The 13,764-nt window shown below is 46.7% G+C and overlaps 1 protein-coding gene across 1 annotated transcript in view; it reads right to left on the minus strand.

Moving 5' to 3' along the window:
- Positions 1-13,764, minus strand: part of LOC126416896 (uncharacterized) — a 306,208-nt gene that overhangs the window by 34,548 nt on the left and 257,896 nt on the right. The gene's annotated exons all lie outside the window — the stretch shown is intronic.

The raw sequence follows: 13,764 nt of genomic DNA on the forward strand, positions 1-13,764 counted from the left end.
ACAGCAAACGATATGACTAATAGTGATACAAGGTACCCTCCGCCATGCACCGTACGGTGGCTTGCAGTGTATGTATGCATATGTAAATGTACATAGAGCTACCGTCTGGAACCGCGCGACCGCTACGGTCGCAGGTTTGAATCCTGCCTCAGGCATGGATGTGTGTGATGTCCTTAGGTTAGTTAGGTTTAAGTAGTTCTAAGTTCTAGGGGACTGATGACCTCAGAAGTTAAGTCCCATAGTGCTCAGAGCCATAGTGCTCAGAGCCATTTGAACTTCAACGCACCGGACGCAGTACATTAGGTGATGTCGCAAATTGCTTCGGCTCATTAGGGCTATAAAAGCTAAACAGCTGTAATCACGTTAGTTTATTTCCACTGAGGTTCCGCACCAGCGCAGATCATCTTTGAAAGCAGTGTCTTCAAATGGCTCTGAGCACTATGGGACTTAACATCTATGGTCAGCAGTCCCCTAGATCTTAGAACTACTTAAACCTAACTAACCTAAGGACATCACACAACAGCCAGCCATCACGAGGCAGAGAAAATCCCTGACCCCGCCGGGAATCGAACCCGGGAACCCGGGCGTGGGAAGCGAGAACGCTACCGCACGAAAGTAGTGTCTTATAGTGGTTGGTACGTAGATGATGTCAGCCATTTCGCGTTATTGATATTAGACCGCGCAGACATAATAAGGGGCAGAGTTGGGCGATTGATCAGTAGTTTACTTAGAAAGTGTAAACTTTGTAATATAAAGGCTTTTTGACCTACAATAAGTATATAAACAGGAACAACGTTTATCATTCAATAGGATTAGTGCCTTCATCATTCATTTATGTTTAGATTGTAATTTATAGAATTAAGAGATCTGCTTCAGGGGGTAGTCAGGCAGGGCCAAATCTTCATTTTAGCGTTTATTATTTTCCGTTGCGCACATTCATTTTGCCGGTCACTGTGGCTGAGCGTTTTTAGGCGCTTCAGTCCGGATCCGCGCTGCTGCTACGGTCGCAGGTTCGAATCCTGCCTCGGGCATGGATGTGTGTGGTGTCCTTAGGTAAGTTAGGTTTAAGTAGTTCTAAGTCTAGTGGACTGATGACCTCAGATGATAAGTCCCCTTAGTACTTAGGGCCATTTGAACCATTTGAACATTCATTTTACACCCGCCTGGAGCAGAATCTTGGACGGAAATGTTAACACTGACCCGCGGGGCATCACGTGAGCTCATGTGAAGAACCGTGAGGCGCGGTAGTGCTTTGACGGTGACCATACATGGTCATACACGAGGCGCAGCACAGCAGTGTCCGAAAGTGACAACGTGGAATGCGGAGCGTGAGCTGCCGCACAGTATAAAGGCGGAGGCGGCGCAGCCCGTGGGGGATTTCAGGACAGACAGCGATCCAAGATTCCAGTGTGTGTAGGGTAGGCCCGGAACCTCGACTTGTAGTATTCGCTTTGGCTCTACTCGCGCTCATCCTCAGCCACGTACCTCGCTCCACTGATTTTGCAGTCAGGTATAGTATACTTTCAATCAAGTTATTATCCAATTTTTGTTCAGATGAGCAATTAAAGATTGTAATTATTCACGTCTTGTCTTTGTTCGATTATTTCCCAACCGAGTACCATAAATCTTTCAAACTTCCAGTTAACTATCTCCACATTAGGTGACTGGGCGGACCTTCTCCAGTCTCTAATGCCACTGAGCGTCTAGACCACTCGCTGGACGCGACAGCTCAATGATTGCTACATAACGAGGACGGTCGCTCAGGCTCGCCGTTCTATGCTATGTGTTCAAAAGTATCCGGACACCCGTAAAAACATACGTTTTTCATATTAGGTGCATTGTGCTGCCACCTACTGCCAGGTACTCCATATCAGGGACCTCAGTAGTCATTAGACATCGCGAGAGAGCAGAACGGGGCGTTCCGCGGAACTCACGGACTTCGAACGTGGTCAGGCGATTGGGTGTCATACGTCTGTATGCGAGATTTTCACACTCCTAAACATACCTAGGTCCACTGTTTCCGATGTGTTGGTGAAGTGTAAACTTGAAGGGACACGTACAGCACAAAAGCGTACAGGCAGACCTCGTCTGTTGACTGACAGAGACCGCACACAGTTGAAGAGGGTCGTAATGTGTAATGGGAAGACATCTACCCAGACCATCACACAGGAATTCCAAATTGCATCAGGATCCACTGCAAGTACTTTGACAGTTAGGCGGGAGGTGAGAAAGCTTGGATTTAATGGTCGAGCGGCTGCTCATAAGCCACACATAAAGCTGGTAAATGGAAACGACGTATCGCCTGGTGCAAGGAGCGTGAATATTGGACGATTGAACAGTGGAAAAACGTTGTGTGGAGTGACGAATCACGATATACAATGTGGCGATCCGATGCCAGGGTCTGGGTAAGGCGTATGCCCGGTGAACGTCATCTGCCAGCGTGTCTAATGGCAACACTAAGATTCGGAGGCGGTGGTGTTATGGTATGGTAGTCTTTCTCTCGGAGGGGGCTTGCACCTCTTGTTGTTTTGCGTGGCACTATCACAGCACAGGCCTACACTGATGCTTTAAGGACCTTCTTGCTTCCTACTGTAGAAGAGCAATTCGAGGGTGGCGATCGCATCTTTCAACACGATTGGGCACCTGTGACGGAGTGGTTACGCGACAAAAACATGCCTGTAATGGACTGGCCTGCATAGTGTCCTGAACTGAACCCTATAGAATACCTTTGGGATGCTTTGGAACACCTACTTAGTGCCAGGCCTCATCGACCGACATCGATACCTCTCCTTGTAATGGTACTTGAATTACGTAACCATTACGGCATCTCACCTCAACCTCTCGATACCAGCAATATTCTACTGTGTTTCTGTAAAGTAGTTAATATATTTCTGAGACAACATTCAGATTTTATTTCATTAATGTAGAGGTACTTTGATACATCGATATGCTTATATTGCAGTGATATTATTCTTATGTGTATTCTTTCTTTCGTCACTATTATCTTTGTTGTACTTGTAACTCTGATTTTTGGGCGTGTAAGCGGTTATTAGGGAGTCAAATCTTGGTCGTCATGTTGAAAAGACGCAAATTGTAGACAGATTATAAAATGTGAACTTTAACACTGAGGAAGATATTTTCAAGTATATTTTATATTTTGAAGTGATGTTTTGTGACTTACGTGATATTGAAACAAAAGTAATAAAAAAGAAGTGTAACTTAAATTCGGAGTGCTGATTACTTTTTTTACATCACCATTGTCCTAACTTTCAAAGGTTTAATCTTCAAGAATGGCTTGTGAAACACATCTATAAAACTTTTGAACATCGCAGAATAACACCTAGGCCTCTTTGCATCCAAGCTTGGAATCATCACTACCTAGATTTTCGATGATTGAGCCATGAGTTCACAACGAGACCAGCTTGGGAAACACCAAAAGATGAGTGCCTAGTTTATCCATTGTTTCATGAAATGACTTTATTAACTGTACTCTAATGACACCTGCCACATCATATAACTTTATTGCTGCCCGAAAATGCAATATTTAGCAGCGTGGTAGGGTTGTTAGATCCTCAATGCAGCACTCCGTGAAGAATGGGCTGCCATTCCCCAAGAAACCTTCCAGCACCTGATTGAACGTATGCCTGCGAGAATGGAAGCTGTCATCAAGGCTAATAGTGGGACAACACCATATTGAATTCCAGCATTGCCGATGGAGGGCGCCACGAACTTGTAAGTCATTTTGAGCCAGGTGTCCGGATACTGTTGATCACATAGTGTATAGTGTTGGCAACTAGACATGGCTGCCAAAACGCATTCTCAAACGCAGCGTTTTTCTCCGCTACCCCGTTCTCATAGATTTACAAGCAGCCGTAAATATTGATGACGCTCATTTTGGCAGCAACAGAGCAACGTGAATTCTGCCAACGTGTGAATCCAGCAACAAGTTGGATAATCTCACTTGAGCGTCGGTGCTTCGAGTAGGAACGATGTGTCAAAGCGATGTAGTGCAAGCTGCATGAGGGGCGATAGATGGCTGGCGGGTCGCGGTCGATTGGGCAAGGTTCGTGCATCACGCTAGCCAGGCGTCACTGCTTTCCGTCGTGTTTGTCACACAATGCGGCAGCGGTCGGTCAGCGACACAGAGCCACAGGTTAGAAAACAAAGGCATCACGCAGCTGAAATCACACGCGACGCTTTGTTGCGTGCGTGCGCCACTTTCCACCTATCTTATCTCGCATAGCTAAACGTGGCGGATATAGCAGTTGCGGCAGTCGCCGTGGGAGATGAATTTGACGCATTACGTTGCGAATCACGTGCCAAAGCTATGTAGCGCAAATTTCACGAAACTGGTTTCATGTATGAGAGCAGAGGCCGGCGGCGGCAGTGTGCGCTTCAGTTTCGTCATTTTCTCAATACCGGAGTCATCTCTGAAACGAAAACTTTGGCAGCTGAACGAATAGTGGCGAAGTTAATACTTGTCGGAATCAGATAGATACAGAAGAAAAGAAAGAACAGACGTGTTTGGATTCTTGATTAGGTACAAAAAATGTCACCCCGTTTGCTCAGCGAGTTACTAAAAGGAATTGTTGTGGGACACTCGAGAAGATATTTCAGTTATCTGAGAATGTCACCAGAACAGCTCACGTTGTTTTTTAAAAAGTATTAATGACACGACAAGAAATAAACGTACTATGATGTGCGAAATATTGTCGCCAGAATACTGTCTTTTTTTGGCTAGAGAGGATTCGTATTCATCTTTACAGTAAATGTTTCTTCTGTTCCACAGCCAGATATTATTCTCGCTTATGCGTTTCTAAGTGAATGAATTTCACGGAGCAGCTCTGATATCATCCGTCCATCCATGTTCAGGTCGCGTACGACTGCGTCAGAGAGGCAATTCTGACGTTGCGGTTGGTAATGGAAGCAAGACTAAAGAAAAATCAAGACACGTTCATAGGAATTGTCGACCTGGGAAAAGCGTTCGACAATGTAAAATGGTGCAAGATGTTCGACATTCCCAGAAAAATAGCGGTAAGCTCTAGGGAGAGAAGGGTAATATGCAATATGTACAAAAGCCAAGAGGGAATAATAAGAGTGGACGACCAAGAACGAAGTGTTCGAAATAAAAAGAATGTAAGAAAGGGAGGTAGTCTTTTGCCCCTACTGTTCAATCTGTGCATCGAAGAAGCAATGATGGATATAAGAGAAAGATTCAGGAGTGGGATTAAAATTCGAGGTGAAAGGATGTCAATGAAACGAGTCGCTGATGACATTGCTATCCTGAGTGAAAGTGAAGAATTACATGATCTGCTGAATGAAATGTACAGTCTGATGAGTACACAGTATGGTTTGAGAGTAAATCGGAGAAATACGAAGGTAATGATAAGTAGTAGAAATGAGAACAGCGAGAAACTTAACATCAGGATTGATGGTCACGAAGTCAATGAAGTTAAGGAATTCTGCTACCTAGGCAGCAAAATAACCAGTGACGGACGGAGAAAGGAGGACATCAAAAGCAGACTAGCAATGCCAAAAAGGGCATTCCTGGCCAAGAGAAGTCTACTCGTATCAAATATGGACCTTAAATTGAGGAAGAAATTTCTGAGAATGTACGCTTGGAGCACAGCATTGTACGGTAGTGCAACAAGGACAGTGGTAAGACCGGAACAGAAGAAATCGAAGCATTTCAGATGTGGTGCTACAGACGAATGCAGAAAATTACATGGATTGATAAAGTAAGGAATGAGAAGGTTCTGCGCAGAATAGGAGAGGACAGGAATATGTGGCAAACACTGTTAAGGAGAACTGACAGGATGATGGAACATGTGCTAAGACATGAGGGAATGACTTCCATGGTACTAGAGGGCGCTGCAGAGGGATAATATTGTAGAGGAAGATAGAGATTGGAATATATCCAGCAAATAAATGAGGAAATAGGTAACAAGTGCTACTCTGAAATGAAGAGGTTGGCACAGCAGAGGGATTCGTGGCAGGTGGCATTTAACCAGTCAGAAGACTAAACAAACAAAAAAACGACCGCTTCAAGTGCAGCAACATGTCTCTGCTTCTCTTTACAGTCAATGTCATTAAAATCCATAAATATCTACGCATGGCGTAGATGTCCAAGACGAACAAATGGTTCAACTGGCTCTAAGCACTATGGGACTTAACATCTGAGGTCAGCAGTCCCCTACACTCAGAACTACTTAAACCTAACTAACCTAAGGACATCATTCACATCCATGTCCGAAGCAGGATTCGAACCTGCGACCGTAGCAGCAGCGCGGTTCCGGACTGAAGCGCCTAGAACCGTTCTGCCACCAAGACGAACAATCAGGTCTGTTTCCAGTTTTATATTTAACTTTTCTAACATGCTACTGACGCAATACTTAACCTTAAACTAGGCGCCATTATTAGTTTCGTGTCGCCAAAGTTGGAACAACCCGGAACTTGAAAGTTCCTGGCAACCCGGAACTTTTTAGTTTCGACAGCGAGTTGTGCAAATGCGCGTCGTGCATGCGCAATGAACAGTAGTGCAGTTCCGAAACTTGGTTTCGCAACTTCGTGTAAACTAACCTTTGGGTGCATCGTGACAGAATGGCAGGATATCACAAGTTGTTGTAATCGACATAGAATGTGTTTATGCTACGATATCTCTCCGAGGTCAGTATTTTACAATGAAGAGCCAGAAAAACTGATACACCTGCCTAATATCGTCTAGGGCTCTCGCGAGTACACAGAAGTGCTGCAACAAGACGTGGCATGGACTGGACTAATGTCTGAAGTACTGCTGGAGAGAATTGAGATTGTGAATCCTACAGGGCTCTCCATAAATCCGTAGGAGTACAAAGGGGTGAAGGTCTCTTCTGAACAGCAAGTTGCAAGGCATCCCAGATGTTCATGTCTGGGGAGTTTGGTGGCCAGCGGAAATGATTACTTCAGAAGAGTGTTCCTGGAGCCACTCCGTAGCAATTCTGGACGTGTGGGGTGTCACATTGTCCTATTGGAATTGCCCAATGCACAATGACATGAATGGATACAGGTGATCAGACAGGATGCTTACTACGTGTCACCTGTCAGAGTCGTATCTAGACATACCAGGGGTCATATATCACTCCAAATGCAAACTCCCCACACCATTACAGAGCCTCCACCAGCTTACAGTCCCCTGCTGACATGCAGGGTCCATGGATTCATGAGGTTATCTCCACGACCGTGCACGTCCATCCACTCGATACAATTTGAAACGAGACTCGCGCAACAAGGCAACATATTTTCAGTCATTAACAATCCAATGTCGTTGTTGACGGGCCCAGGCGAGGCGTAAAGTTTTGCGTTCTGCAGTCATCAAGGGTACACGGATGGGCCTTCAGTTCTTATTACAACAAAAAAATGGTTCAAATGGCACTGAGCACTTTGGGACTTAACATCTATGGTCATCAGTCCCCTAGAACTTAGAACTACTTAAACCTAACCAGCCTAAGGACATCACACAACACCCAGTCATCACGAGGCAGAGAAAATCCCTGACCCCGCCGGGAATCGCACCCGGGAGCCAGGGCGTGGGAAGCGAGAACGTACAACATTTCCGGAGACGGAATATATCCAGTGCAAGAATCAACGTGGGTTTCTAAAACAACGATCGTTTGAAATCTAGCTCGCTCTGTTCATCCGTGAGACCAGAAGCATATATACACTCCTGGAAATTGAAATAAGAACACCGTGAATTCAATGCCCCAGGAGGGGGAAACTTTATTGACACATTCCTGGGGTCAGATACATCACATGATCACACTGACAGAACCACAGGCACATAGACACAGGCAACAGAGCATGCACAATGTCGGCACTAGTACAGTGTATATCCACCTTTCGCAGCAATGCAGGCTGCTATTCTCCCATGGAGACGATCGTAGAGATGCTAGATGTAGTCCTGTGGAACGGCTTGCCATGCCATTTCCACCTGGCGCCTCAGTTGGACCAGCGTTCGTGCTGGACGTGCAGACCGCGTGAGACGACGCTTCATCCAGTCCCAAACATGCTCAATGGGGGACAGATCCGGAGATCTTGCTGGCCAGGGTAGTTGACTTACGCCTTCTAGAGCACGTTGGGTGGCACGGGATACATGCGGACGTGCATTGTCCTGTTGGAACAGCAAGTTCCCTTGCCGGTCTAGGAATGGTAGAACGATGGGTTCGATGACGGTTTGGATGTACCGTGCACTATTCAGTGTCCCCTCGACGATCACCAGTGGTGTACGGCCAGTGTAGGAGATCGCTCCCCACACCATGATGCCGGGTGTTGGCCCTGTGTGCCTCGGTCGTATGCAGTCCTGATTGTGGCGCTCACCTGCACGGCGCCAAACACGCATACGACCATCATTGGCACCAAGGCAGAAGCGACTCTCATCGCTGAAGACGACACGTCTCCATTCGTCCCTCCATTCACGCCTGTCGCGACACCACGGAGGCGGGCTGCACGATGTTGGGGCGTGAGCGGAAGACGGCCTAACAGTGTGTGGGACCGTAGCCCAGCTTCATGGAGACGGTTGCGAATGGTCCTCGCCGATACCCCAGGAGCAACAGTGTCCCTAATTTGCTGGGAAGTGGCGGTGCGGTCCCCTACGGCACTGCGTAGGATCCTACGGTCTTGGCGTGCATCCGTGCGTCGCTGCGGTCCGGTCCCAGGTCGACGGGCACGTGCACCTTCCGCCGACCACTGGCGACAACATCGATGTACTGAGGAGACCTCACGCCCCACGTGTTGAGCAATTCGGCGGTACGTCCACCCGGCCTCCCGCATGCCCACTATACGCCCACGCTCAAAGTCCGTCAGCTGCACATACGGTTCACGTCCATGCTGTCGTGGCATGCTACCAGTGTTAAAGACTGCGATGGAGCTCCGTATGCCACGGCAAACTGGCTGACACTGACGGCGGAGGTGCACAAATGCTGCTCAGCTAGCGCCATTCGACGGCCAACACCGCGGTTCCTGGTGTGTCCGCTGTGCCGTGCGTGTGAACATTGCTTGTACAGCCCTCTCGCAGTGTCCGGAGCAAGTATGGTGGGTCTGACACACCGGTGTCAATGTGTTCTTTTTTCCATTTCCAGGAGTGTATATACAATATATACAAGCTAGACGATATTAGGCAGGTGCATCAGTTTTTCTGGCTCTTCATTGTAAAATACTGACCTCGGAGAGATATCGTAGCATAAACACATTCTATGTCGATTACAACAACTTGTGATATCCTGCCATTCTGTCACGATGCACCCAAAGGTTAGTTTACACGAAGTTGCGAAACCAATACATATATACAATATATACAAGCATATGGGATAGGTTTCCAAAGTTGAGAACTGCTCGAAGGCTTCGTCAGTAACAGAGCCCAATATGTTGTCCTCGAAGGCAAGTGTTCATCAGAGACTAGGGTAACACCAGGAGTGCCCCAGGTAAGTACGATAGGACCACTATTATTCACTGTATAGATAAATCATCTTGCGGACAGCTTGGGTAGCGATCTGCGGTTATTTGCTGAAGATGCTGTGATCGACGGGAAAGTGTTGAAGTAGTGTGACTGTATACAGATGACTTAAAAATATTTTCTAGTAGGTGTGAAGAATGGTAGCCAGCTCTAAGTGAACAAAAATGTACGTAAATGTGGATGAGCAGGAGAAACAAACCCGTCATGTTCGGATACAGCATTAGTAGTGTCCTACTTGACACAGTTACGTCCTTTAAATATCTGGGCGTATCGCTGCGAAGCGCTACGAAACGGAACGAGCACGTGAGGAGTGTGGTAGAGAGGGTGAATGGTCGACCTCGGGTTCTTGGGAGAATTTTGGGAATGTGTGGTTCATCTGTAAAGGAGACCGCATACAGCACTGCTCAAGTGTTTGTGGTCCTTTTCAGGTCGGTCTGAATGAAGACGTCGAAGCAATTCAAAGCATAGCTATTAGATTTATTACCGATAAGTTTGATCAACACACAAATGTTACAGAGATGCTTCGGGAACTCAAAAAGGAATCACTGGAAGGATCGACCAACACTACTGAGAAAATTTAGAGAATCGACATTTGGAGCTGATATACACACATCAAAAAAAGGTTTGCTTCACCCCAGTTTCCAGAACTCCTGAAGATTGACTGTATTGACTGTGGATATTGTATCAGTCCCTTTGACTGTTCAGAGATGTCACTAAACCCGCCCAAAGGTGTAAACAACCATGCATGAGCAGCGCCTATTAGACGGACGGGGTCCGCTCTTCAAATGGTTCAAATAGCTCTGAGCACTATGGGACTCAACATCTTAGGTCATAAATCCCCTAGAACTTAGAACTACTTAAACCTAACTAACCTAAGGACGTCACACGCACCCATGCCCGAGGCAGGATCCGAACCTGCGACCGTAGCGGTCCCGCGGTTCCGGACTGCAGCGCCAGAACCGCACGGCCACCGCGGCCGGCGAGGGGGTCCGCCAGTGGATCAGTTCCAGTCACTCCACCAGGAAGGAGGTACACGGCTCGTGTTATCTGTAGTTCAACCATGCCTAGACGGTCAATACCGCGGTTCGAGCGCGTCCGCATTTTTACTTTGTGCTAGGAAGCGTTCTCAACAAGGGAAGTGTCCAGGCGTCCCGGAGTGAACCAAAGCGATGTTGTTCGGACATGGAGGAGATACAGTGAGACAGGAACTGTCGATGTCATGCCTCGCTCAGGCCGCTCAAGGGCTACTACTGCAGTGGATGACCGCTACCTACGGATTATGGCTCGGAGAAACCCTGACAGCAACGCCACCATGTTGAATAATGCTTTTCGTGCAGCCACAGGACGTCGTGTTACGACTCAAACTGTGCGCAATACACTATATGATGCGCATCTTCACTTCCGATGTCCATGGCGAGATCCATCTTTGCAACCACGATACCATGCAGCGCGGTACAGATGGGTCCAACAACACGCCGAATGAACCGCTCAGGATTGGCATCACGTCCTCTTCACCGATGTATGTCGCATTTGCCTTCAACCAGACAATCGTCGTAGGCGTGACTGGAGGCAACCCGGTCACGCTGAACGCCTTACACACACTGTCCAGCGAGTGCAGCAAGGTGCTGCTTTGGCGTGGCACTATGCACTCCGCACTATGCATGAAAGGCGCCTTAACTGCTGTACGACACGTGAATGCCATCTTCCGAGCGATAGTGCAACCATTTCGGCAGCATATTGGCGAGGCATTCGTCTTCATGGACGACAATTCGCGCCCCCATCGTGCACATCTTGTGAATGACTTCCTTCAGGATAACGACATCGCTGCACTAGAGTGGCTAGCATGTTCTCCAGACGTGAACCCTATTGAACACGCCTGTATCGATTGAAAAGGGCTGTTTATGGATGACGTGACCCACCAACCACTCTGAGGGTCCTACACCGAATCGCCGTTGACGAGTGGGACAATCTGGACCAACAGTACCTTGATGAACTTGCGGATAGTGTGCCACGACGAATACAGGCATGCATCTATGCAATAGGACGTGCTACTGGGTATTAGATGTACCGGTGTGAACAGCAATCTGGACCGTCACCTCTGGAGGTCTCGCTGTATGGTGGTACAACATTTAATGTATGATTTTCATGAGCAATAAAAAGGGCGGAAATGATGTTTATGTTGATCTCTATTCAAATAATTTTATGTACAGGTTCCGGAACTCTCGGAACCGAGGTGATGCCAAACTTTTTTTGATTGTATCTCGCGTAAGGACCCGCAAGATACGAGAAATTAGGGCTCATGCGAAGGCACATAGTCATTTTTTCCTCGCTCTGTTTACGAGTGGAACACTAAAGCAAGTGACTAGCAGTAGTACAGGGTACCCTACGCCAAGGACCGTACGGTGGCTTGCAGAGTATGTGTGTGTAGATGTATGTAGACAGATAGCTGTAGGCATGATTTGTATGATTTCATGACTGCAGAACAATCACTGGAAGCAGTTAAGCAGTTACCTCCATAAAATATTTAGGAGCATGCATACAGATCGATTTAAAGTGGAATGACTTTCTAACTGCAGGAAGGACAGTTGCGAGACTGACATTCATTGAAGAATTCTCGTGAAGTTTAGATTGTCAGGTTGCATAGCAGATAGGGTTGATAGAGGAAAAAGAAAAGCTCCAAAGAAGAGTGGCGCGTTTCCTTACAGGTACATTTAGTAAGCACTAAAGTGTCATGGAGAGATCGCCAATTCCAGTGGCAGACACTGCAGTAGAGACGTTCTGCGTCGTTTGTGGTTTACTGTTTAAGTTCCGAGACCGTACGTTCCTAGAAGAATCAACAAATACAGGACGTCTAATGGGGAATAGTCAATATTGAGGAATATGGCAGGAACGATCATTCGAAACAAAAAAGCTCAGTAACAATGGACTCTAAAATGCTTACATTAATAGCTACGAGAATTTGTTCAGTAGAAGCGATGTGTTTTACAACAACGAAGATGAACAAGTGCTTATAGCTCTTCAAGTATGGACTTGAGAGCCCCTGTTTACTGGACTTTTTTTCCTTTTTCTGATCCCTACTACCAGCTCTCAAAATATGGAAAGGAAGAGTTTGCAGTACAAGAGATTTGTTTGACCGTATTAAAGATGAAGAAGTGTTGATAAGTCGGAATTTTAGAGTGCATGTTCAGAAGATTTGTTTTCTTCAAATGATCGTTCCTTTCACATCCCTCACTATTCAGCATTCCTCCTAGGACAGCTTTTATATTGTTTCCTCCTCTATATATATCACGAAAAGACCATGAAGTTAAAGTCAGAAATATTCTAGCTCACGCAGAATCTTTCCCGCAATTGTTCTTCCCGCGAACCAGTGACAGTTGTACTCAAAGTGCTCTCCGCCATACACCACAAGGTGTCCTTCGGCGTATAGAGTATAGTCATTAGAGCTCATACGGAAGTTTATAGCCAGTTGTTTCCGTAGGCGCACCGTTCGCGGCAGGAACAGGAAAGACGGAAACCATAATGGTTGGAGAAGTACCCTCCGCCACACACCGCAAGATGGCTTGCGCTGTATGGATACAAACTAAAATGCGGAAGCATTGTGACGCATTTGTCGTCGCTGCAGGAAGAGCTCACCATAACGTTGGCATTCAGAGCACCATTACGCAAGAGGAAAGTCGGCCAGCGCTTCATCAGTAAACCCATTCCTGTGACAGTGCCGGAAAAACAAACCTGAGACAGAAACGAGCAGTGGTAGCAGTTGTAATACGATAGATACTCATTCATACATCACACACATACATGTAGATTCAGATTATACACTCACACAACAATTTTTATTGTTGTTTGGCCACTGGAGAACATTTTCCCAGAAATATATTAAAAATAGTTCAAATCCCTACGGCTGCGACCGAGGTTTCCGGGAGTTTGCCCGTGTTTCTAAACCTAATCTGTAATCCATAGTACTATCTCCCGCACATTCCGAAATTGGAATCCTTGCCCCTCTGTCACAGCCGATGCCCTAAAAGGCTGTGACTTCAAACAGCTCAATCCTCACCTTGAAGCACAGAATAATAATAATAAATAACAGGTTTCCGTGACTGTTCCAATGGACTGTCTTCCAACACAGTGCTGGCGTCAGAAGGGATACACATCTGCGTGCAGGTAGCGAGTAAATGGGGAATTTTATAGCTGCCGTACTGCGTGACACGGGCAGTCAGCGTACGTAACCAAACAGTCGTGCAGATTGCAGGACTGCTGGTGAGGCCGCCAGTGGGCGT

The sequence above is a fragment of the Schistocerca serialis genome, chromosome 8 (assembly GCF_023864345.2).
Source record: "Schistocerca serialis cubense isolate TAMUIC-IGC-003099 chromosome 8, iqSchSeri2.2, whole genome shotgun sequence".
Taxonomy (NCBI): Eukaryota; Metazoa; Arthropoda; class Insecta; order Orthoptera; family Acrididae; genus Schistocerca; species Schistocerca serialis.